This window comes from Scylla paramamosain, chromosome 41, assembly GCF_035594125.1.
Source record: "Scylla paramamosain isolate STU-SP2022 chromosome 41, ASM3559412v1, whole genome shotgun sequence".
Taxonomy (NCBI): domain Eukaryota; kingdom Metazoa; phylum Arthropoda; class Malacostraca; order Decapoda; family Portunidae; genus Scylla; species Scylla paramamosain.
In genome coordinates, this window is record NC_087191.1 from 4832500 (window position 1) to 4858883 (window position 26384).

General features: G+C 42.6%; 1 protein-coding gene across 6 annotated transcripts in view; it reads right to left on the minus strand.

Annotated features, from left to right (window-relative positions):
• The window catches only part of LOC135092853 (nuclear hormone receptor HR96-like), a 211426-nt gene that overhangs the window by 36425 nt on the left and 148617 nt on the right, over nucleotides 1-26384 (minus strand). Inside the window, exon 8 of one of the 6 annotated variants that reach the window (XM_063991594.1) lies at nucleotides 2866-3790. The exons of the other annotated variants lie outside the window; for them this stretch is intronic. The gene's annotated coding sequence lies outside the window, so the exon portion shown is untranslated. Of the gene's footprint in view, nucleotides 1-2865; nucleotides 3791-26384 lie in introns of those variants that run through there. 6 annotated transcript variants of the gene reach the window in all.

Below are 26384 nucleotides of genomic sequence, written 5' to 3' on the forward strand. Positions count from 1 at the left end.
TACAAGCCATGGTGCCACAAACAGCTACCAGGCCCAGGTGGATGAACGGGACTGATTGGCTGGAGCGCCAGCCAACCAGAAACAAGCCAAAGTTATATAAGAGCCACTCTTTGGCTGAGAGCAGAGGTGGAGCTTGGTATAGCAAGACAGCTACACCCACGCTGGTTTCCTCCCTGATTCAGCATGTGTTACATGCTCCCATCAGGACTGGAGGCAGTGGGTGCTGGAGACACTGTTGAGAGCGTGCTCGCATCCTGGACAGTGGTGGTGGATATGTGGTGGCTACATGCACCCTGGACTGTGGTTGTGGTGGACTGTGGCAGCATGAATGGTGGGTGGCAGGCTGTGCTGGGACAATGCAGCCTGGACTTCCTGGTGCTAGTAGGAGCATCATGGAGCCCTGAGTGGAGCAGAAGCCTCACAGTAAGGTGAGGCCTGTTCCTCAGGAGACAATGCTCAGAGCACAGGGAGGGTGAGACAGAAGTGTGCACAATGCCTCTTTGCTAGACTGTGAGACAGAGAGAGTGTCTTGCTCCTGTCTTCCATTACTGCTGAGAGACAAGTGTACCATACCTTACTGTGCTGTGAACAGTAATGAGGAGGTGCCTTGCACTGCATTGTGATGTGTACTGTGTATCATTATTGTGTGCCCTGTGTCCCTGTAAATAAATTGATGTGCTGTGTGTGTCCGAGTGTTTCACTCCCTCCTCTCAGCAGCCTACTTCAGTCAGCCTGACTGTGTGTGCCTGCCTTATCACTACACTAGCCAATGAACCCAGAGGGCAGTGGAGCCCAGTTGTTATTGTGTATGAGTAATTGCCCAACTGTGACAGTCCTCCCACTGCCCAACAGAGTGTTATAGCCTCAAGCTGAGTAGTATTGTTTACTGCCTCCTGGGCAACAGGCCTTGTCAGGACCTAGGGAGGCAGTAAATTTTACTACGTGGCTAATTACTTACGTCCTCTGTGGCTAAACGGCCTCAACCTGCAGTAGTATTTTAAAACAAACAGGGACACTAACAAAAGACAAAAGAAACTATTACAAAACTGAAGAGTACCCACGAACACACAGGAGGGTCAGTCACCTCATTGTGCACAAAACTTGACTTCTACACTTGTACCGCTGAAGAGACGCTTCCCTCGGTGTAGTGTGTAATTCACTACTACACTTACTGGCAGAATACTATGAGGACTCCTATTCTATATAAATGGGCCGGGGTGTACGGCCGATAATGACTCCCTCATTCCCTTAAGGTCTCTAATCCAGCTATCTAGTATCCCGCCTTAGTCTCTGGTAAGTGCTAGAGCATGTCTCAGTATGTCTGCTTCTTCAAACAACTGGGTATCAACTGAGCATGATTAAGTGCTCCAACCACACTCCCACACTGCTGCTAAAATGTGTGTGTGTGTGTGTGTGTGTGTGTGTGTGTGTGTGTGTGTGTGTGTGTGTGTGTGTGTGTGTGTGTGTGTGTGTGTGTGTGTGTGTGTGTGTGTGTGTGTGTGTGTGTGTGTGTGTGTGTGTGTGTGTGTGTGTGTGTGTGGGGGATGGTGTTGCAACACACACACACACACACACACACATGGAGAATGTATCCAGCTATGTGAGTCTTTTTTGCTGACAATGCAAAACTTATGAGAAGAGTGAAGGGAACTGAAGATTGTGAAAAATTACAGAGGCATAGACAAGGTATGGGAGTGGAGCAACAGATAGCAAATGGAATTTAACCCTGGTAAGTGTAGAAAGATGGAATTTGGGAAAAGTAACAGGTGTAGCTATAACTATATAATGGGAAATTAAATAATAAATAAGACAACAAGAGAAAAAGATCTGGGAGGGATTTTCTCAGAGAATTTATCACCAGAAAAACATATTAACAAGATAACAGGTGAAACTCTCTGCCTACTAAGAAATATAAGAGTTGTCTTTGCTTATCTGGATGTAGAAATGATGATGAAAAAAATAATCACCACAATGATACATCCAAGGTTAGAATACGCAGCAGTAGTTTCGACACCATATTAAAAAAGAGTACATAAGAAAGTTGGAAGGAATACAGAGAGCAGCAACAAAGATGATAACAGAATTGCAAGATTTGTCATATGAGGAGTGACTAGAGATAGAGTGCAACTCCCAACCTTGGAAAAGAGACAAAAGAGAGGTGACTTAATAGCATTGTACAGATTGCTGAGTGGGATGGAAAAACTAGATAGGGAACATCTTTTTATAATGAACAAAAGAGAAACAAGAGGACATGGAAGAAAACTAATATTAACCACCTGCAGAAGGGATATAAAAAAAGTTTAGCTTCCCTCATAGAAGCATAGAGGTATGGACTGGAAGAAGTGGTGTGTGCTACAAATATTCATGACTTAAAGGAAAAGTTGAATAAAAACAGTTATGGAGATGGGACAGCATGAGCTTAGCTCCTCCTCTCCCGTATATCACAACTAGGTAAATACAACTAAGTACTCGTAAATACACACACACATACACACACACATGCACCCACACCTGCTCCTCGAGCTGTCTCTACTTGAATAAAATACTTTACTTTTAAAAATTCTTTTGACCAAACAAATGGGGCCAGATGAATAGTGATAGTTTCATTGTCAAGGGCAACTCTTCTGCTGCAAACTATGTGAGACTCAAACTGACTGAACAGAGAAAAATAAGGTAAATTAATCGAGGAATGAGATTGTCTGAGTGCGGAAATTCTCATGGTAAGTTAATGTCAGTGACTGGCCACTCTTAACCATACCCTAGCTGCCCCCCCCCCCCCTCTCTCTCTCTCTCTCTCTCTCTCTCTCTCTCTCTCTCTCTCTCTCTCTCTCTCTCTCTTTTATTGTCTTTTCTCTTTCATCATTCTTTCTTTCTTCATTACATTATCTTGCTGTACTTTACACATCCCTCATAAAATGAAAATTTTCGGAAGCTATACAAAATCTTACTAAAATTTTAGGAAGCAACAAATTCAAAATCAACACACTTGTTGGGCACATCATCAGACTTAAACAAATTCAAAATCAACACACTTGTTGGGCACATCATCAGACTTAAACAAGTGCATACTTATCACAAAACATCAAAGGCTACTATAGCACTGACATAAATAATTATTACACAACTAGAAATAATAGGGCTCCCACTAGGCCTTTCAATTCAAACTGCCATTTCTTCTTTCTCTTCCTCCTACTGCTCCCAGATCCATCTCTGGTACTACGCCAGGATCTGTGGTCTTCATGGCTCCACTGGTGTGCAAGCTTTCTCATGCAGGGCATTTTAGTCATCTCTTTTCTCCAGCAGCTATGGCTGCTCCAACATCTCCTGTGACTCTGGAATTCTTTTCTCCTCCATCTCTGTCATCTTCTCAGTTCTTTGCCTTCTCTACTTCTCCACCAACTCTAACCTCTTCTCTTTTCACTACACAATGTACTCCATCTGTATCTTCTCCACACACGAGCTTCAGAGTCACCATGCAACAATGACATCTGTTTCCTTGCAACACCCATTGAACTCAGCAGGGACCGTAGTCTCCTGGGGCAACATTACAGCAGGGCCAGGCAAAATACACCCCGGCCAAACGAAACTCTTAATCGGGCCTGCACTGCCCACACCCTTACTCCCGCTTGCCTGCTCCTGGCTCTGTGAAGGCTCCATGCCACACCCATAAAATTGACAAAATAAAAATGCCAGAGAGGTGCCCTTGGCCCGCTCTCAAATAAACAATATACCGTATTTGATGGCTCATAAGACAAATGAGCTCATAAGACGCACCCAGTTTTGGCAGACACTGAAATGAAAAAAAAAGATAAATGAGCAGATTTAAGCTCTGAATATGAAGTGAAGGATTTCACCTGACATTTGAGGACTCTCACATGCATTTAGATCATTATTAGATCCCAACATTTTGCATTTAAAATCTTTAATATTTGCTAATAGCCTATGTACCAATCCTGTCATGAGATGTAAACATGTACCTGGCATATGGTGTCGGCAGTGACTGCGAGAGACTACAGGGGTAATAAAGTTTGTTCATAAGAATGTTAAAAGATAGGTGCAATTTTAATTGTATGAAAGTGCATCTTACCTGAAAGAGTAACAGCATCACACTGTAAAGAATGCAGTGAAGCTTGCCTGTGTCACCGGGTTCAGCGCATAACTGACCGCGTGTTTGTTTTGGTACATGCAATGCGTGGTGCATGGTCACTTAGGCAAATTCTTCCTGACCGGTTTCATTATATGTGAATTACCAGTAAGTATGACCTATTATATATTGTTACTTTGAAAGAAAGAGTTGTTTTGTGGTGTAGTACCAATCATCACTTTGTTCACATGTATGAAGATGTCTGGGGTTTAATTTTAGAGCCTCTGTTGCCATAGACTTACCACCAAGCACTGCCTCAATGCTGAACCTTGGCCTCATAGGATGCAGGCTCATTTCCTGAGACCTTTTTTTGGAGAAAGGGTGCGTCTTATGAGCCATCAAATACGGTACTCCTTTCTGGGTGGAACACCACCAAGCCTGCGTTTTATTGTGAGATGCAATACTGCTATGCCTCATTACACCTACCAGCCCCTCGATGACATAGATATCGCCACAGCGAGCTGAAGACTGCTCCTTTCCAGGACATTGCACTCCCATCCCCACAAATGGAGCCAAACAAACACATGTGGCCATCAGAAAACAAATCCCAGCTCCAGCGCGAGCCCAGCCAATGTGCCACTGGGCCAGCCTTACTGTTCCCAGCAATTGCTCCCGTGTGCAAGCCTCTCTCATCATCCCCAATACCTTATCACTTCAAGGAAGCAGACATCCATCAACACATACTACACTTCTCAAGCCCAGCACCTGACAAGTAGTAACAACTTGGCCAAACAAAGCCCCAGCAACATTGAGGGTGCCTCCCAAGTGGCAAGCAACATACTATTACTGACAGACTTACACAACGCTGCCTTTCAATGTGACACTGTAATACTCATGTCTATAACATCATCACTACTGACCCTGGAAGGAGGAATCAAGTTAGAAATATTACAAGCAATCCCCACACCAGAGAAAACAACACCGGCCATAACACAACAGTGAGGGGCCCCAGATGAGAGGTCATCAGACTTGCCAGCCTGACCCACATGGTTATGTCCAACAAATGTGGTCACGTCCAGTGACCAAACCCACACCAAATGCTCCTGGTTCAACCTGAATTAAAAATGACCATGCACCAGGCCGCTACATGCTTCAAGCACCCGTGCCTCCTTAGCCACGGATGGCACATCAAAATAGAGCTCCAAACTTCTGTCCTCCTCTCTCCCTTGGCTATTAATAACACAGTTGCTCTCAACAAATTCTGCCTAACCCTCAGCTTCCTTGCCATCCACTACTGCCGTAGCAAGCAGTAGGGCAACACATACACAAGGGCAGAACCCTCCTTGACTACACTGACAGCAGTAGCAGCAGCTGCCAGCACAGGTATCTCATCTCATGAGCAACCACCCACTGCATCTGGTCCCAGCAGGGGAGCAGCCTGCTCCCCACCTCTGCTACACTCTGCAGGGGAGGAAACTCTCACCTCCCCAGCAGAGTCGGGAGTCTCCCCGCCCTTGGCTGTGATCCCTGACACCCCAGTCACAACTAGTTGAGGCCTAGACCGAGTACTGGCACCCACAGCCTCAACACCAGGTGATGACTTCTGAGTGCCACCTCCAAAAGGCCCCACAGGGTGAGGGAAGCCATCAAACTCACAACCCAAACTCATCACTCCAACCTTGCCCTTGGCAACACTCTCCAGAAAGTCAGGTGCCTTCTGTGGTAGCTCTGCACTTCTGCATTCAGCCCCAGCACACTGACTCAAAGGTAAGTTTAAATCTGGCAGCGGGACTGGCCTCTGGGTACTCTGGCCCCACTGCAGCCTCAATACTAACACTGCGCTCCTTTTGTGGTGGCCCTGCCTTATTGCAGTCAACCCCTGGAGTCATAGATCCCACAGGCACCTGATACCAGGGTGCTCACCTCACCTTAGGGCAAATAACAACAGAACTGAGTCAGCACTCTTAGCAGCCTCCACATCTGGGTTGGTGACCATGGATGGGAGCTGCACCACCTGCCAGGTCATTCTCTAGAAGGAAGTCCACCCCAGGCACTGGCAGGTCCTTTGCTAGTGCCACTTGCATCTCTACAGTCATTTGTGGGTATGTCAGCCTAATCTCTGTTTTGGCAAAATTCTCTGCCGCCCCAATTCCCCGGCACCACACAGGCTGACCAAAGGCAACTTGCCCCCCAGTCACATCCCTGTACAGCGACTGCTGTGCTGCTGTCTCTCTCAAAACAGTGACAGGGTATGTAACCCCATCAATCTCAACTGTGCCCTAATGCAAAAATGGATGGCACCAGTCTAATTCAGACCTCAGAAGGTAACAACAAATGAGGGGGCAGCCACATTGGCCTTTCCACCCTTGTGACCCAACACAGTCTGGATCTCATCACTCTGCTGATCCTGACCCTGGGACACAATCAAGGCCACCAGCTTCTAGGGTATCTTGGAAGCTGTGACAGTTATTAATTTAGGACAATTAAATTTGAAATGTCCTGTACTTCTACAATAATAACACATGGGCTGCACACTATACCTGGGAGTGCTGTGTTGCATGCTCCCAGATTGTCTCTGTCATGGGTTGGGTGGAGACTTATTGCCAACAGGACTAACTCACCCCATCTTGTTACTTAAACCACTACTACAACATGGACTCCTAGACAAACTGGCATCAGACATGCCACCAGACAAAACATCAGCTCCCCTAGATGTACCACCAATCCACCGTGGCACAGGCCAGTGCGCCAACACATGGTCATCTGCCCACATAGCTACCTCCTTCAAGGTTTTAAACCTTTTTCATGGAGCAGGGGTACTAACTCCTTCTCAGCCACAATAATGAACTGCTCCATTATCATGAGTTTCTTTAACTCATGGTAGGAGGTGGCTTGCTCAGTAGCAATCCACTTTTCAAATGTCTCCTCAAGATAGTGAGCACATTCTAAATAGGAGTCACTGGGCCTTTTCTTCCCTCCACAGAACTATAGCCTGTATGCCTCCAGTCACAGCTCATAAGCTCTTAGGATGTCAGCCTTAAACTCCTCATAATCCTCCAAGTCTTCTACTGACCTCCTATCATAAACTTCCAAGGCCTTGCTCTTCAAAATATTGGCAACAAGGCCAACCCATTTCTCCTGAGGTCAATCAAATTCTGTGGCCTTTTTCTCAAATCTCCTAAACCATTTGGTCACCTTTTTCTCATCAAACTCTGGTATTAATTTCAAACTCTTCACCACCTGGCTTTCTACTGTATCCTCCTTATCTCCTCCTCCTCTCCTCAAGCCATGAGGTGAATTAACTTCAATTTGAGTCTTCTCCAACTTATATATCCTATTCTTTTCAGCTTCTTCCTTTTCTCTTTCAGCCTCAAGGATCTTCATTTCCCTTTCATACATCCTTGCCTTCTCCTTCTGCTCCTCCTTTTCAGCTTCAAGAAGCCTTGCATTCTCCTCGGCTTCAAGCCTCCAGGCTTCTCTAGCTTCCTCAGTCTTCTCCTGTCTCCAGCTTCTAATTCCATTCTTCTCATCTCCAATTTGAATCACAATTCCTCAGACATACCTTCAGTCTGGGAGAAGCCATCAATGCTGTGGGCAGAGCTAACACATCCATGGAAGCTGTGTGTGGGACTAGATGTCCTCACACCAAATTGGGCCAAATCTACATTGCTGCTCCCAGGAGAAGAGGCAGGGGACTCAGGTCGCGAGTCACCCCTGTTACCAGTCCTGCACCCCCTAGTTTACTCTAAACAAAGGCACACACAAAACAAGGAAACAAACAAGAAACTGTCTTCTCCATATGGTGATGAAGCTCCCAGCAAGGTCACCAATTTCTGTTATGACCACAATTCCCAGCCCCTTCACCAAGCTGCTGCACCTGGACTACTTCACTGAGCCACCTCCTACATGGACTCAGTACAGGGCTCAAATACTGGTGTACAGGGTCCTTTGTGATTCCTGCACCCTTTTTATGAGTCGTAACTCCAGGTCACAATAATTTGAGGTCGCCAGTATGTTTTACCTACCCACAGACAAGGGAATTACTCAAAACAGCACTTAACACCCACAGTTGCAGAATTGAGAACCACGTCTAGGAAAAACAGTTAACACACAATAACAATGATTGTGGTATATACTCTGCTGGGCTTCCATCGTGACAGTCCTCCCACTGCCCAACAGAGAGTGTTATAGCCTCAAGCCGAGTAGTATCGTTTACTGCCTCCTGGACAACAGGCCTTGTCAGGACCTGAGGAGGGAGTAAAATTCACTATATGCCTAATTACTTAGGTCTTCTGCAGCTGAACTGCCTGGGCTTGCAGTAGCATTTAAAACAAACAGGAACACTAACAAAAGACAAAAGAAACTATTACAGAATGGAAGAGTTCCCACAAAAACACAGGAGGGTCAGTCACTGCTCACTGTGCACAAAATTCAACTTATACACTTGTACAACTGAGGAGTCACTTCCCTCGGTGTAGTGTGTAATTCACTACTACACTTACTGGCAAACTACTATGAAGACTCCTATTTTATATGAATGGGCTGGAGTGTATGGCTGATAATGACTCGCTTAAGGTAACTGAACCAACTACCTAGTATCCCGCCTTAGTCTCCAGTAAATGCTAGAGCATGTCTAAGTACATCTGTTCTTTCCAACAACTGGGTATCAAATGAGCGTGAGAAAGTGCTCCAACCACCTTCCCACGCCACTGCTTAAGGGGGGGATGTGTGAGACACACACACACACACACACACACACACACACACACACACACACACACATGTGCTCCTCATGCTTTCTCTACTTGAATAAAACACTTTACTTTTAAAAATTCTTTTGAACAGACAAAGAGGCCAAATGAATAGTGATAGTTTCTTTGTCAAGGGCAACTCTTCTGCTGCAAACTATGAAAGATTCAAACTGTCTGAGCAGAGGGAAATGAGGTAAATTAATCGGAGAAGGAGAGTGTCTGGGCGCAGAAATTCTTACAGTAAGTTAACATCAATGAGCAGCCACTCTTAACAGTACCCTAGTCTGCTCTCTCTCTCTCTCTCTCTCTCTCTCTCTCTCTCTCAATTATTGTCTTTTCTCTTCCTTCATTCCTTCTTTCTTCATTGCATATGTTGCTATACATTAATATATATATATATATATATATATATATATATATATATATATATATATATATATATATATATATATATATATATATATATATATATATATATATATATATATATATATATATATATATATATATATATATACACACACACACACACACACACACACACACACACACACACACACACACACACACACACACAAGGAAAAAGGAAGTACATGTGTAGCAGTTGTACAGGAAAAATATCAAGTCTACTTGTCCTATACTAAGTTTACTGGTCCTGCAGCAAGTCAGGCACCAGTGAATCACTGCCATCTCTTACACGAAAAAATATTCAAATGTGAATGTGAAGAAAGTAAGGTCTTTTGTTATAGCAATAATTATAATTATAAAGTTTAAAGAGCTTATTTTTTTTATGCAAAAGTTATTTTAACATAACAGATTTGATTAAACAATTAGTCCTACTTATGATTTTTATGTGAAAAACTCATGTTGGGTAATGTATATTAAACTATGATTTCATTTAACACTGGATAAGTTTAATACAAGAAAATGGCCTCATAAGACTGAAACAAATAATCAGTACAAACAAGTATTAATGCTAAATATATTTTAAATAAAAAAATATTTAAATAAAAAACATTTCAAATCAAATAATTTTTTTTTTTTTCTGGGGAGACTTCCATCTTTCATTATCTTCACCATCTCCTTCAGTACACCTTTCTGATGAAGTTTGTCTACTGTTTTGGTTTCTGCACTTACTTTCCTTGGCTTTTTAACAGCTTTCTTAAGCATGATTTCACCTTGATCTGTTAGCTTTATATACCAGGTAGTAACTGAATAATTTATAATGGGCTCAATAGTGGACTTGTAAAAAGACTAATTGTTCTTTTCTCAACATGCAAGTCAAAAAAAGCGAAGTCATTAATGACATTTCTTAGTGACCAAATTACGAGTGCCTTTTAGTCGATCATCAGTCATATAGCTGAGTCATTTGTACTGGTTCATTCTTTCTATATTTTTTTCCTCTGTTTATAAATTACTCTGTTCTAAAGTCAATTGTCTTTTCCTTTGTTTTTCTGACATTCATTTCTAAATAATTTACTTTGCATTATTTGAATTACTTATGAAACCATGCCAAAAAAGCCAATACAATCATCATTAATAATTTTTCTTACAATTACTGTATTGTCTGCATATTTCATTAGAGTATATGAATTACTGCAGCTCCCATAGCCATTTGAGCATAGAATGATCAATGCTGGGGGCATGACAAATCCCTGGAGGGCTCCTATGTTTGTAACAATTTCATTTGACTTGAACTGGCCAAGCCTGGTGTATTGTGGTAGCTGAGTTACAAAGCTAAAACTTCATTAGAGAGGAAAGCTGCAGCAATGAGAAAGAGGCTGAAGACAGTCAGTTAGAGCAGAAGAGTTGATGAGAAGAAAAGCTTTTGATTCCATCCTGTCTAAATGAGCAATATGAGTGGAACCCATCCCCCCCCAGACATGTGAAACACACTCCATACATGAATGGATAAGGCCATTATACAGAGAGAGCAGCTGGGGGGTGAGAAAAACTGGAGGAGATGACTCAGAATGCCTAACTTCATAAAAGCTGTTCTAGCTCGAGATGAGATGTGAAGTTTCCAGTTTAGATTATAAGAAAAGGACAGACTGAGGATGTTCAGTGTAGTAGATGGGACAGTTGAGTATCAGTGAAGAAGGGATAGTTGTCTGGAGAGATCAGAAGTAAGGAGTTCTGCGGCTTCCCTGCATAAACTGTTTAGTTCCTGAAGGGTTAGACGTTTATGAAAAGATGTGGAAAAGTGCAGGGTGGTATCATCAGCATAGGAGTGGATAGGACAAGAAGTTTGGTTTAGAAGATCATTAATGAATAATAAGACGAATAACAGGACAGAACCCAGAGGAATGCCACTGTTAATAGATTTAGAAGAACAGTGACCATCTACCACAGCAGCAATAGAACGGTCAGAAAGTAAACGCGAGATGAAATTACAGAGAGAAGCATAGAAGCTATAGGAGAGTAGTTTGGATATCAAAGCTTTGTGCCAGACTCTATCAAAAGCTTTTGATATGTCTAAAGGAACAGCAAAAGTTTCACAAAAATCTCTAAAAGAGGACGACCAAGACTCAGTAAGGAAAGCCAGAATATCACTAGTGGAGTGGCCTTGACAGAACCCACACTGGGATCAGATAGAAGGTTGTGAAGTGATACATGTTTAAAAATCTTCCTGTTGAGGATAGATTAAAAAACTTTAGAAAGGCAGTAAATTAAAGGAATAGGAAAGTAGTTTGAGGGATTAGAGCAGTCACCCTTTTTAGGAACAGGCTGAATGTAGGCAAACTTCCAGTGAGAAGGAAAGGTAGATGTTGACAGACAGAATTGAAAGAGGCAAAGGTGCAAGTATGGAGAACAATAGGAAGGACCCCATCAGGTTCATAAGCCTTCTGAGGGTTTAGGCCAGTGAGGGCATGGAAGACATCATTGCGAAGAATTTTAGTAAGTAGCATGAAGTAGTCAGAGACTGAAGGAGAGGGAGGAACAAGCCCTGAATCACCTAAGGTAGAGTTTTTAGCAAAGATTTGAGTGAAGAATTCAGCTTTAGAGATAGATGTGATAGCAGTGGTGCGTCCCATCTGGTTGAAATAAAGGAGGGAAAGAAAAAGCATAGTTATTGGAGATGCTTTTGGCTAGATGCCAGAAGTCACGAAAGGAGTTAGATTTTGTAAGATTTTGACACTTTCTATTAATGAAGGAGTTTTTGGCTAGTTGGAGAACAGACTTGGCATGGTTCCAGACAAAAATATAAAGTGCTTGAGATTCTGGTGATGGAAGGCTCAAGTACCTTTAGTTGGCCACCTCTCTATTATGTATAGCACAAGAACTGGCTGTGTTAAACCAAGGTTTGGAAGGCTTAGGTCAAGAAAAGAGTGAGAAATATATGCCTCCATGCCAGACACTATCACCTCTGTTACGTGCTCAGCACACAGAGATGGGTCTCTGACACAAGCAGTAGTCATTCCGAGGAATATCAACAAAATACCTCCTCAGGTCCCCCAAACTAGCAGAGGTAAAATGCATGAGGCACCTCCACTTAGGAGGATCCTAAGGAGGCATTGGAGCAATACAACAAGATACGGGTATGAGATTGTGGTTGGAGGAGCTGAACAGAGAAGATAGGGTAACAGTATAAACAGAAGGTTTAGAGAATAGGAAAAGGTCAAGAATGTCGGGCGGATCTCCAAGACAGTCAGGAATATGAGTAAGGTTTTGCACCAATTGCTCTAGGTCGTGGAGGATGGCAAAGTTGAAGTCTAGTTCACCAGAATGGTCAGTGAAAGGAGAGGAAAGCCAAAGCTGGTGGTGAACATGGAAGTCTCCAAGAATGGAGCTTTCTGCAAAAGGGAAGAGAGTCAGAATGTGCTCCACTTTGGAAGTTAAGTAGTCAAAGAATTTCTTAATCAGAGGAGTTAGGTGAGAGGTATACAGCACTGATAAATTTAGTTTGAGTGTGACTCTGTAGTCAAAGCTGGATGGTGAGATTCAAGAACATGGGCATGAAAGCAGGTTTAGTCGTTGTGCACATAAATGCAACATCCAGGTTTGAATTGAAAATGAGGATAGAGAAAGTAGGAGGGAACAGAAAAGGAGCTACTATCAGTTGCCTCAGACACCTGTGTTTCAGTGAGGAAAAGTAAATGAGGTTTAATAGAGGAGAGGTGGCGTTCTACAGATTGAAAACTAGATTTAAGACTGCAAATGTTACAGAAGTTAATGAAGAAAAAATTGAGAGGGTTGTCAAGACACTTAGGGTTGATATCAGAAGAACACTCTGACTTGGGGACATTTGTGGTCCCCTCTCCAGATGGGGATTCTGAGGCTGGTGTAGGAGTCGTCATGATAATTTTGAATTTTGAGAGAAGGGTGTGTGTGTAATTAGGTGCTTGTAGTTTTGTGTGAAAGAAGAGAGTTGTCTTTAGAGGGCAGGCTGTGACTGCCCTCTTGTGTTGTGAGACACAAAGGGAAATGTTGAGTGAAGTCACAGCTGGGTTTAATGATAATTTCACAGCACCCCCTGATCCAGTGCTTTAGGCCTTACTGGGAGTAATCATTGTTACGGCAGGTGCCTACTGACTAATCCTCCATGTGGGGTAGGGTTGTATTAAAGGCCGAGCAGAAATCTATAAGAAATCTATAAACAATATCCTAACTTGAGAATTTGGTCTAAGTGCTTGCTAATACTGTCCATCAGAGTCAGACTTACATCCTTAATGCTTCTATATTTACAGTATGCAAATTGCAGTAGGTCTTGAACTGATTTTACTCTTTCACACAAGTAATTTTTCAAAATATCCTCCAGACATTTCCTAACATTTGAGGTTAAGGCTACAAGTCTGTAGTCATTAAATACTTTAGGGAAGGCAATTTTTGGAATTGGTTTTATTTCATGGTTTTATTTCAGTCTCTTTCCACTTGCACAATAAGGCTGCAATGACTCCATGTTCTTCTCTTGCTTTTTAAAACTATAACATATACACACTATTCTCTCTACAACAACAGGATTTAGGCTAACCAATTACCATGGTTGATGAATTCACAGTTGCTGAATATTATATTGAAACAGTTATGGTCAAGGGAACCTTGAATCACAAAAAAAAGTGACATTCTTATGACCTGTATAGCACATTAACAAACAGCAAGGGCACATGTAAAGCAGTTTTCACAAAAGTACAAATCACTTTAAATTACAAGTTATTTCTAAAAGAGTATGCACTGAAATTACTGACTTTTCTTGCTGATACCTTCATGTCTCATCACGCACAAACATTTCCAACATCACTAAATCAGAGTGTCACATTTACTTTAGTTCTCTCTTTTGGCAATTTTCAATTACTTTGGTAATGTAGGAGAGTGTGGTATTCCTAAGAATTTAATGCAAACTCTACCTGGCACTCCTTACTCTCATACTTGCTTGCCTGCTCCATGCCGACCTCTGACATATAATTTTTTTTTTTTATTCGCCATTTATCTACTTAGCTGCTCACTACCAATTCTCCACAATATACCACTGAGGAAGTGTGATGGTAAGCATTACAAAGCTGAGAAGTAATTTCCTCACCACTATCGAGGCTAAAGTGAAAAGATGACTAAGACAACTTCACATGTTAATCTACCAGGTCAGCAATCCCACACATTGTGACCTAGACAAAACACCATACATTCACAAACACACATCATTCACACTCTTAGCCAGGGTAAAAAAAAAACCTAGGTCTTAAAAAAATAACCCAACCCATTGTCTTTTTTGAGGAGTTTTATTATTTTTTTTAGGGGGATTATATTTTGGGGGGAAATTTATTTGTGTTTTTGTTTATTCTTAATATTTATGTGTATATCAGTTTAAATAAGCAGTTAAAAGTAATCTAGAGTGAAACAAGAGATGTGAAATATTTTTTTTTTTTTATGTACAGTCAAAAGCAGTCATCAAAAATTACAGAATAATTGCCTTGAAACCTCTCTTGAAAGAGTTCAAGTCATAGGAATAAAGAATATACAAAAGCAGGAAGAGAGTTTACTAGCAAAAGGGATGAATGATTCAGAATATTGGTTAACTCTTGCATTAGAGAGGTGGACAGAATAGGGCTGAGAGAAAGAAGAAAGTCTTGTGCAGCAAGGCTGTGGAAGGAGGGGAGGCATGCAGTTAGGAAGTTCAGAAGAGCAGTTAGCATGAAAATAGTGGCAGAAGATAGCAAGAGATGCAACACTGCAGCAATGAGAGAGAGGCTGAAGACAATCAGTTTGAGGAGAGGAGTTGATAAGATGAAATCATTTTGATTCCACCTTGTCTAAAACAGTAGTATGAGTGGAATCCCCCTCATACATGTGAAGCATACTCGATAAATAGACTGATAAGGTCCCAATACAGATGTATCAGTCTCAACAATTATTATTATTATTCATATGTATATGCACCAGTTCATATATCCATCCCACATACATATGCTCATATATTCATACCACATGTGCCCATGTCCAGCCAGCCTATTCTATTTCTTAACCTTTCTCCTCCTTCTCTACCTCTCAAGGGAATTTCACACCCACTTCCAGTCCTTAGAGAAAACATCTGTGTTCACTCTGTCCTTCTCACTGGTCATTGGCTAAAATAACGAGATCTCTCATTGGCTGTTTCACCTCATTTCATGGCATCTCTTTGGTAATTTTCTCTCCCCTAAAATAAAAACATGATCCACCTAGCTCAGATAAATACAGCCCACATGGTAGCAAGCACTGAGTCCCATCCAAAGGTCAGTCATGAACAGTCAGTCTTGGTCTCTTACTCAGTTCCACTCAGTCACAGTCAGTCTTGAGAGATGCTGCTCAGTCATAATTTCATATCACTTCAGAGAGAGAGAACAATCAATTGTCACATTACGATCTCATCTCATATCACGTGTGTACATTCTCTATTATCAAATCAAGAAGAACTCTCATCATACGTGTCTTTTACTCACACACACCAACTATATTAACTTTTACCCATGAACTCCAAGATACCAGAAATACCAAGCTCACTACTGGTCCTCCATGATACCAACACACCAAGCTCCTCATCTGATCCAGCAGTGGCAAGCATCATCAACTGGACAAGTATCATCATCTAAACTCAACAGTAAGAAGAGAAGTAAAACATATTCAATACAGTGGGTGATCAGCAGTAGTCAATCAATCTAGAACAAGTGGTGATCACATCATATATCAAAACAAGTGGTGGTCAGCGGTGTTGTGCGATCGAAGACACACGAACTCACAACTGCACACCGGGACACAAATATCAAGCCCTATCACAGGCAAGTTGCGAGGGTGATATGCCACATGCTCTCACTCTCCTGGCCACTCCCAAGTGACTTGTCCCTGTGGGTGCACCCTGCTCATCACCGCACCTGTCTGCCGCCGCACCTGTCTGCCGCCACACCCTGTCGCCCTTCCTCTTCACTGGTTGTCATTTCTGCTTCCCTCCCGAGGTTTGGGTGTCTCTTGGCTCCTTCCCCAAGCCATTCCAATGCTCACAGCCTTGGCTCCTTCCCTGAGCCAAGCCCCACTCACCACCCTCTCCACCAGTGCTCACGGCCAGGCCCCATCAGATAATCTTCCTGGGACACTCTATGTGCAGCCATCATCACCATCTTCTCACTGCTGGACCCATCCAAGGTCATCTCCCCACGTCTGCCACAGCTATGTTCCTCCAGTCATCTGCTGTCACTTCCTCACCAACACTTAAGTATCTAATTTGATCCAGATTATTCTTGTCATTCTACTTTTCCTTCTTCTGCTATAAGTGGTGCCTATCTGTCTATTTATCTAATTCTCTGTCAGTCTGTCTGCCTATCCATCTCCTGCTGTCTGTCTGTTTGTCTGTCTGCTTATCAGTGTTTATGTCATTCCCTTCTGTCTTTCATTATTATTTGTTGTGTGCTGTGTTATCATATTGTGTGTTTTAATATTTCTGTGCCTATTATTTCTTGATCATCTGTACACTTCACATTGCTCATGCGAACACACTCACAGTCTGCACTCTCCTTCATTACCTACTACAATGTCTACTGAAACCACTGCTAATTCTCATATCATCTTCATACATGAATCTCATCACCTTCCTTATCTTTCTGGTACTGGCACAGAGACTGTTCATCAAATTATTCAAAGAACTGAAGAGGAATCCACTCAATGTGTAGCCATATCTGATAAGGAAAAAATATCCATTTTAAAATCACGCATTTGTCACGAGCCTTCGAGTCTCATTGGCCTGTTGGTGAAATCAGATAAATTTGCCTCTCTAACCACCTTTGATGACTTGATCACTCACCTCAGAAATAATTTCCAGAGTCATTCCAAGTTTGGAGCCATCCATTCTCTTCTCAAACTCTCCAAATCTATCTCACAGCACATCTGCTCACACACTAATCCTTACCAGGCAGAAAACACTGCTTCCTCTCTGAGCTCAGAATTAATCACTCAGCTCCAAGACCCAAACTGGTTTACAAATGACTCACTGTCATCAGATGAGTTAAAAAGACTTATAGCTTATATCTTGTTCACCGCCTTCTGAGATATTCCCAATTTCCAAGTTGCAGGTGACACCAAGTTCCATAAATCAGATTATATATATGATGTCTGCGAAGTAATTTCTGATAAGTGTCCCCTTCCCACCTCTGAACATGTTCAGGCTCTCCCTGCTTCCTCACCTGACTCACTCATCTCTCCTCATCACCCACCTTCCCGTTCTTCTTCTCCTTCTTGTGGATGTTACATTAGATGCACACCCCCCTTCATCTTGCTATCAGTACATTCGATTGAAATCAATATCAAGAAATGTCACCTGCAACCGTTGCAAACTGCTTGGTCATGTTCTTCAGCAGTGTAGAATTGTTCTTGATAACACAGGGAGACATTTCTTTAATCCTGAAGCATTCTGTTCCACAAAAGGGTAGGTCATTTATTGCAGGACAGCAGGCATTATTATGCACAGTCTCAGGCTCCACAAACATTGTCAGAAAACTCTTCGTGCCCTTCTCTGATCAATCCATCATAACATCATCCATCCTCAAGTCATCACCTTATGTGCCTAAACATCGTACAAAACACAAGGTATGCTCCACACATCCTCCTAACTTAGCACTTCCTTCAATTAACATAAGATATGCTGGATTATCCCATGGCATTATCACAGATAATACATGTCACTCTATCATACAAGGCTTTCTTTGACACAGGTGCTGCAGTTAACCTTATCAAGATGGATGTATTTCAGAGACTCTTCCTGTCCTCAGGATCACATCACTATATTACCTTCTGATATAAATCTCAATGGTATATCTAGGAAAATTATCTTACCTCACGAGAAAGTACTACTATCAATGTCTTTATCACCCCAGGAACCAGACATATGTGATTATTTCTAAATTGTATCAGATGTATCTTTCAATGCTGATCTTCTCATAGGCTTCAACACCATGAGCAAATATGACATCAGTCTGTTCCCTGCTATCAATGAAATTGCTTAAGGGGATACTTATATATCTACTGTTCTTCCCTCTGATACTTCCTCTCTTGCTGGTATAGTGACATCTGTTGCAACTCTTCCTTCTACTAGTGATCAGATGTTATCTACACAGGATTCCTGTGTTACGTCATTGTGAGGGAATCGCCAACCATCTAAGCACCCCTTTAACTACCGTGGTAAAGGGAGGAATGATCATCCTTCTTCCACATTAAGGGCAGAGTGTCTCGCCAAAGGTTTCTCTTCCTCCTCTCGAATCCTTGAGCAGAAAGGACTCAGGCTGCTGACTCCTCAGGATACAGCATCACCACTTTGGAGCAATGCCTTGGGTGCCCTTGTCACCACCCCCTCCCTCCTTGGTAGGGGGAACTCTGCAAGAGCTGACATTGAGAGGTCAGCAGACACCAGGCAGCAGACAGCTCTCACAGCCTGCCACGACTACACTTCTGTTCAGCTGTTCTCCTCTACCACTCCGGAAGGCTTTGGTGAAGATTGTGGGCTGATCTCATCTGCCCTCAGTACCTGGCACTCATCTGCCATCGGCCCCAACTTGTTCCTAGTTCAACCTCTGCCGGCCGAGGCGAGATTCCTATGGCTGCCAGGACGTCGACCTCCAAGGACTCCCCCAGGACTCTTGGTGATATTGTCGGATATCTCTGTTATTGTTGGATTTGTGGATTTGTGTTTTTGTTAATTATAATTGTGGAGTTCTGTTCTCCCTCATTTTCTTTACGTCCCAATCTTAGAAGGAGTGTTGACGGGAAGAGTAGCCATCCTGGTCCTGACATATTGGTGATCTTGACAGGATACGGCTGCGGTTCATGTCTTCGCAACTTCTGCAGATTTAGCGTGATTCAGCAGATTGAGTCACCAGTGCGTGCCCTTGCTGCCTGAGGCCCGGAAGTAAGGTTCATGGTGAGTGCGGATGTTGATGTCTCCTCGCCAGCACTACCAAGTGCGTTCGGGTGTTTTCAATGCCCTGGATTCTGAGGTGAGGTGCGGATTTGTTGTCCTCTCACCCAACTCTGTCAAGAGTTGTTGTTGTTGTTGTTGTTATCTTTTAGAGAGGTGCGGTTTTGTCCTCTCACTTACATGTTTTTGACTTAATTGACATTGACAACATTTGTTTGTGTCTCTGTCTGAGGTGTGGTCATTTTTGCTGTTACTATCTTCCACCATCCATTTAACATGGCTGATTTTGAGCAGCTCAATTTCCAGGCCGAGTCCTTGGGTCTGGAAGGCACGGAGGTGAGCCAATGGATCAGGTAACAGCAAGCATTTCTGTGGGGGGATCGTCAGTGAGAGCAAGAAGAAAGACAAGTGGAGAGAGAGAGAGAGAGAGAGAGAGAGAGAGAGAGAGAGAGAGAGAGAGAGAGAGAGAGAGAGAGAGAGAGAGAGAGAGAGAGAGAGAGAGAGAGAGAGAGAGAGAGAGAGAGAGAGAGAGAGAGAGAGAGAGAGAGAAGGAAGAAAGAGAAGTAGAGTGAACAGAAAAACAAGTGGAGAGAGAGAAGGAGATTCGACTAGTGGAGATCAGGCTTCTGTTACCTGGCCGTCACAGCCTTTAACATTCAGTGATCCTGTTACCAGGCCTACCTTACCTGGCTACAAGGATGAAGAAGATATTGCTACCTACCTGGCTAGATTCGAACAGGTGGCAGCCTTGTTAAAAACTGACAGAGATAAGTTATGCCGCTCGACTTGGTTATCTTTTCACAGGTAAGGCCGCTGAACTGTATATCTCTCTCCCACCTTCCACCACCGATGACTACGATTTACTTAGGCAAGCTTTACTAACAGGATTCAGCAAGACTCCTGATGGATATCGCCACGAGTTTAAGTCTGCCAAGATCAGGATAGGATAAAATCATCAGCAGTTCCTCACTCAACTAGGCAGATTATTCGATTCCTGGTTTGAACTGTGGAAGGTTAAAAAGGAGTACAATGATCTGAGGGGTTTCTTTTTGCTGGATCAGTTTCTGTCCTTGCTAACCCCCAAGCTTCGCCTCTTTCTTAACGAGCGAAGAGACGTGAAGTTGGAGGATGTGGCCAGCCTTACCAATTGTTGGGCGTCTGCCCATAATGCCTATCCAAAAGATTCTACATTTCTACAACCCAAGAAGTTGCCACCCAGGGCTATGCCTCCTTCCAAGCAAATAATTTCTCCTCCTGCAAAGCCTGCTGCGTCCACAGTGAGGTGTCACAACTGTGAAGAGGAGGACCACATTCGACCCCATTGCCTGAAAAATCCACAAGCTTTCAAGAATCACCTAACTACCACCACTCCCGAATACAAGGTTGGGTTTTGTATGGAAGATCAGTGTGTTCCTGATTTCACCGTGGCAGGTACCATCAATGGATCCTGGGCTTTGACCATCATTAGAGACACTGGTTGTTCTGTAGTTGTAGTCTCAGAAGAGGTGCTGCCCGACATAGACCCATCTCTTTTTCCTAAGGTCAAGGTGTCAGACTACCTAGGACGCATCGATGAGTTTCCAGTCATCCATTGCTACCTACGGTGTCCTTTCTACATGTGCTAGAAGAGCAGTATGAGTGGAACCCCCCCCAGACATGTAAAGCATACTCCATACATAGACGGATAAGGCCCTTGTACAGAGTCAGCAGCTGGAGGAGTGAGTAAAACTGGCAAAGACGTCTCAGAACACCTAACTTCTTAGGAGCTGTTTTAGCTAGAGATGAGATGTGAAGTTTCCAGTTCAGATTATAAGTAAAGGACAGACTGAGGATGTTCAGTGTAGAAGGGGGGGGGCAGGTGAGTGTCGTTGAAGAAGAGAGGATAGTTGTCTGGAAGGTTGTGTTGAGTTGATAGATGGAGGAATTGAGTTTTTGAGGCATTGAAAAATACCAAGATTGCTCTACCCTAATCAGAAATTTTAGAAAGATCAGAAGTCAGGTGTTCTGTAGCTTCCCTGCAGGAAATGCTTACTTCCTGAAGGGTTGGATGTCTTTGAAAAAGCGTGGAAAAGTGCAGGATGGTATCATCAGCGTAGGAGTGGATAGGATAAGAAGTTTGGTTAAGAAGGTCATTGATGAATAATAAGAAGAAAGTGGGTGACAGGACAGAACCCTGAGGAACACCACTGTTAATAGATTTAGGAGAGGAACAGTGACCGTCTACCACACCAGCAATAGAACAGTCAGAAAGGAAACTTGAGATGAAGTTACAGAGAGAAGGATAGAAGCCATAGGAGGGTAATTTGGAAATCAAAGCTTTGTGCCAGACTCTATCAAAAGCTTTTGATATATCCAAGGCAACAGCAAAAGTTTCATCAAAATCTCTAAAAGAGGATGACCAAGACTCAGTAAGGAAAACCAGAAGATCACCAGTAGAGAGGCCTTGACAGAACCTGTACTGGTGATCAGATAGATGGTTGTGAAGTGATAGATGTTTAAGAATCTTCCTGTTGAGGATAGATTCAAAAACTTTAGACAGGCAGGAAATTAAAGCAATAGGACAGTAGTTTTAGGGATTAGAATGGTCACTCTTTTTTACGAACAGGCTGAATGTAGGTAGACTTCCAGCAAGAAGGAAAGGTAGATGTAGACAGACAGAGCTGAAAGAGTTTGACTAGGCAAGGTGCAAGCATGGAAGCACAGTTTCGGAGAACAATAGGAGGGACCCCATCAGGTCCATAAGCCTTCCAAGGCTTTAGGCCAGCGAGAGCATGGAAAACTTTATTGTGAAGAATTTTTAATAGGTGGCATGAAATAGTCAGAGGGTGGAGGAGAGAGAGAGAGGAACAAGCCCAAAATTGTTTAAGGTAGAGTTTTTAACAAAGGTTTGAGTGAAGAGTTCAGCTTTAGAAATAGATGTGATAGCAGTGGTGCCATCTGGTTGAAATAAAGGAGGGAAAGAAGAAGCAAAGTTATTGAAGATATTTTTGGCTAGATGCCAGAAGTCATGAGGGGAGTTAGATCTTGAAAGATTTTGACACTTTCTGTTAATGAAGGAGTTTTTGGCTAGTTGGAGAATGGACTTGGCATGGCTCTGGGCAGAAATATAAAGTGCATAAGATTATGGTGATGGAAGGCTTAAGTACCTTTTGTGGGCCACTTCTCTATCATGTATAGCACGAGAACAAGCTGTGTTAAACCAAGGTTTGGAAGGTTTAGGTTGAGAAAAAGAGTGAGGAATGTATGCCTCCATGCAGACACTATCACCTCTGTTATGTGCTCGGTACACAAAGACAGGTCTCTGACATGGAAGCAGTAGTCATTCCAAGGAATATCAGCAAAATACCTCCTCAGGTCCCTCAAACTAGCAGAGGCAAAATGCCAGAGGCACCTTCACTTAGGGGGATCCTGAGGAGAGATTGGAGCAATAGGACAAGTTACGGATATGAGATTGTGATCGGAAGAGCCCAACAGAGAAGAGAGGGTGACAGCACAAGCAGAAGGATTAGAGGTCAGGAAAAGGTCAAGAATGTTGGGCGTATCTCCAAGACGGTCAGGAATACAATTAGGTGTTGCACAATTGCTCTTGGTCATGGAGGATTGTAAAGTTGAAGACTAGTTAACCAGGATGGTCAGTGAAGGGAGAGGAAAGCCAAAGCTGGTGGTGAACACTGATGTCTCCAAGAATGGAGATCTCTGCAAAAGGAAAGAGAGTCAGAATGTGCTCCACTTTGGAAGTTAAGTAGTCAAAGAATTTTTTATACTCAGAGGAGTTAGGTGAGAGATATACAGCATAGATGACTTTAGTTTGAGAGTGACTGTGTAGTTGTAGCCAGATGGTGGAAAACTTGAAAGCTTCAGGAGCTTGGGCATGAGAGTACGTTAAGTCGTTGCGCACATAAATGCAACATCCAGTTTTGGACCGAAAATGAGGATAGAGAAAATAGGAGGGAACAGAAAAAGGGCTACTGTCCGTTGCCTCAGACACCTAAGTTTCAGTGTGGAAAAGATGAGGAGGTTTAGAAGAGGAGAGGTGGTGTTCTACAGATTGAAAATTAGATCTTAGACTGCGAATGTTGCAGAAGTTAATGAAGAAAAAGTTGATGGGGGTGTCAAGATACTTAGGGTCATTGTCAGAAGGGCAGTCCGACCTGGGGACATTTGTAATTCCCTCCCCAGATGGGGACTCTGAGGCTGGCGTAAGAGTCACCATGATAGTTTTGAAATTTTGAGTGAAGGGTGTGTGTGTTATAAGGTGTTTGTAGTTTTGTGTGGAGAAAGAGAGTTGTCTTTAGAGGGCAGGCTGTGACTGCCCCCTTGTGTTGTGAGATACAAAGGGAAATGTTCAGTGAGGTCATAGCTGGGTTTAATGATAAGTTCACAGCTCCTGATCCAGCACTTTAGACCTCAATGGGAGTATTTATTGTTTCGACAGGTGTCTACTGCCTCCTCCTTCTGTCAATAATGAATCTGCATCTGGCAGCTATGATATGTCTTCTCTCCGTCTATCATGGATGATCACATATCTGTACTTGATTTCCCAGAATCTCAACATGATTTACTCGCTCTCCTAAATTCTTTCAGGAATGTGTCTTGCTCCCTGGTGAACCTTTGGGATACACAGACGTCATCACATTATCCATATGACACCTGGGTCCAAACTATCTTACACCCCTACCTACAGGGTGCCACACAGCCGTCATGTTCTGCTTGATGACGCTGTGCAAGGTATGTTACTTCAGGACGTGGTGGAACCTGCCTTGTTATTTGTTCCAAAGAAACATGGTGATTGGCGTGTCGTTGTTGACTTCAGGAAACTAAACGCATCCACCATTCCTGACCATTATCCAATGCTGAGGTTAGGTGGTCTTCTTCAGTCACTCAGTGATTCAAATGCAGTATTTTCCACCCTAGATTTACAATAAGGATTCTTCCAAGTTGAATTAGAGGAAACTTCATGGTCATATACTGCTTTCACTACCTCCTCTGGCCAATTCATGTTCAAACGCATGGCTCAAGGTCTACAAAACTCATCTTTAACATTTCAGAGGTTGATGAATTCTGTTCTCTCAGGTCTCATCAGTAAAAGTGTGTTCTGCTTCCTTGATGACATTACCATTGTATCAAAGTCTTTACAGGATCATTTTTACACACTGCCTCTCTTTCTGCCACATTTTCAAGCTGATGGCTTAAAGATCAAACTCAGCAAATGCTCGTTTCTCAACAGCAAGTCAAATTCCTTGGCCACAAAATTAACAGAGATGGTATTCACTCTTTAAATGACAAGGTAAATGCTGTGAAAAATTTCCCTGTTCCTACTAATATCGATCAGATCAGGCAATTCATCGGTCTTGCTGGATTTTATTGCCAGTTCATCAAAAATTTCAGCCTTATCGCTCAACCTTTCACTCATTTGGTCAAGAAAAATGTTGTATTAATCTGGTCTGAAAAGGAATAAGATCCCTTTTATCTTCTCAAAACTGCCTTGTGTCAATCACCAGTTCTTGCTTTCCCAAATTTTGAGAAAGATTTCATCTTTTACACTGATGCTTCTGGCTTTGGATTCAGCACTGTTCTCATGCAGAAAGATTCACTCGATAAACATCACGTATTAGCATATGCTAGCAGACTTCTCAACAAGGCAGAGAAAAATTATGATGTCACAAAGCACGAAAGTCTCACCGTGATCTGGGCGTTACATAATTTCCGTGAACTTAGGCTATAAGATTCATGTCCACACTGATCATTATGCTGTCACAGAGACCTTCAAAGGCAATACCTTCTCAGGTCAATTTGCTTGCTAGCATCTCACAATTCAAAAATTTAATCCTACATTTTCATATATTCCTGTTAAGGCAAACTTAGTGGTAGACGCACTATCATGCAATGTTGCCACTATCTCTGCCATCACAGAAATTCCTGCCACGCCAGCCATGGATGAAATAAGGAAACATCAACATTCAGATGCCTTCTGTTCTAGTGTTGCTTATTACCTCAATCTGGTGATGAGACAAATCTTCCTGAGTTACAAGTGAGTGCTGATACGTGTTTCATGCAAGACGGTCTCTTGTATAAGTCGAATGATATCTCTACTGATGATTCTAGAGAGCATTTATATTAGCTCATGATACCTCAGTCGTTAGTGAGTACTATACTTCACCACGTTCACAACTCACCCCATGTAGGACATCCAGGTTGGGATAGATGCCTTGCACAAGCAAAACGATCATATTTCTGGCCGACTATGAGGAAAAACATCTTTCAACACTGCGCTCTGTTCTCAGTGTGCTTCACACCATCCCTCACTGGTTCACTACAGTCTATTGCTTCCATACCCCATCACTTCTGCTCCTTGGGATTCAATCTCTTTTGGTGTGCTTAGACTTCCACTTACAGAGAAAGATTATCAGTATCTTCTAGTTTGTGTGGATAGTTTAACTTGCTTCACCATTCTTGTTGCTCTCAAGGACAAAACTGTTACTTCTGTTGATCACACCATCATTAATAACATAATTTCTCCTTATAACTCTCCTCACATCATCTTATCTGACAGTGGCGCTGAATTCAATAAATTTGTCTTACAGGAGATTTGTAAAGAATTTCATATCAAGAAATGTAACATCATTCCTCACTCACCCAGTTCAAATGGCAAAGTAGAGCTTTGTAATAAATGTATCCTTGATGTTCTGCATTAAATAACAGAAGCAAAGCACTCATGTGATGAATGATTTCCTCAGATAAACTGCTATATCAACTCAGCAATCCACTCCATCATCAATGAGTCTCCACATTTCATGCTGTCTGGTATCAACAAGCGTCTTCCACATGAATTTCTCCACAACGCGCCGCATCCTGTCTACAACATGGATGACTACGTCAAATGTCATCTCCACGATTTTCAGTTCATTCATAAGCTCATTCATGATCGCCTCACTGCATCACAATCTGAGATGCACCAGAAACAACATCATAGAGCAACAGATTCTTCCACTGAAGTTGGTAATATAGTCTTCAACAGAGTTCACAATCGCAACTCTAAACTAGATCCATTGTTCTTTGGGCCAGACTTTGTAATTGAATCTCCCATGGCCACAAAGTAAAAATTCTAGACCTCAAAACCTTGGCAGAACGGATCATCCATGTCAATCATTTGAAGTGTGTGAACAGGGGATTTGATGAT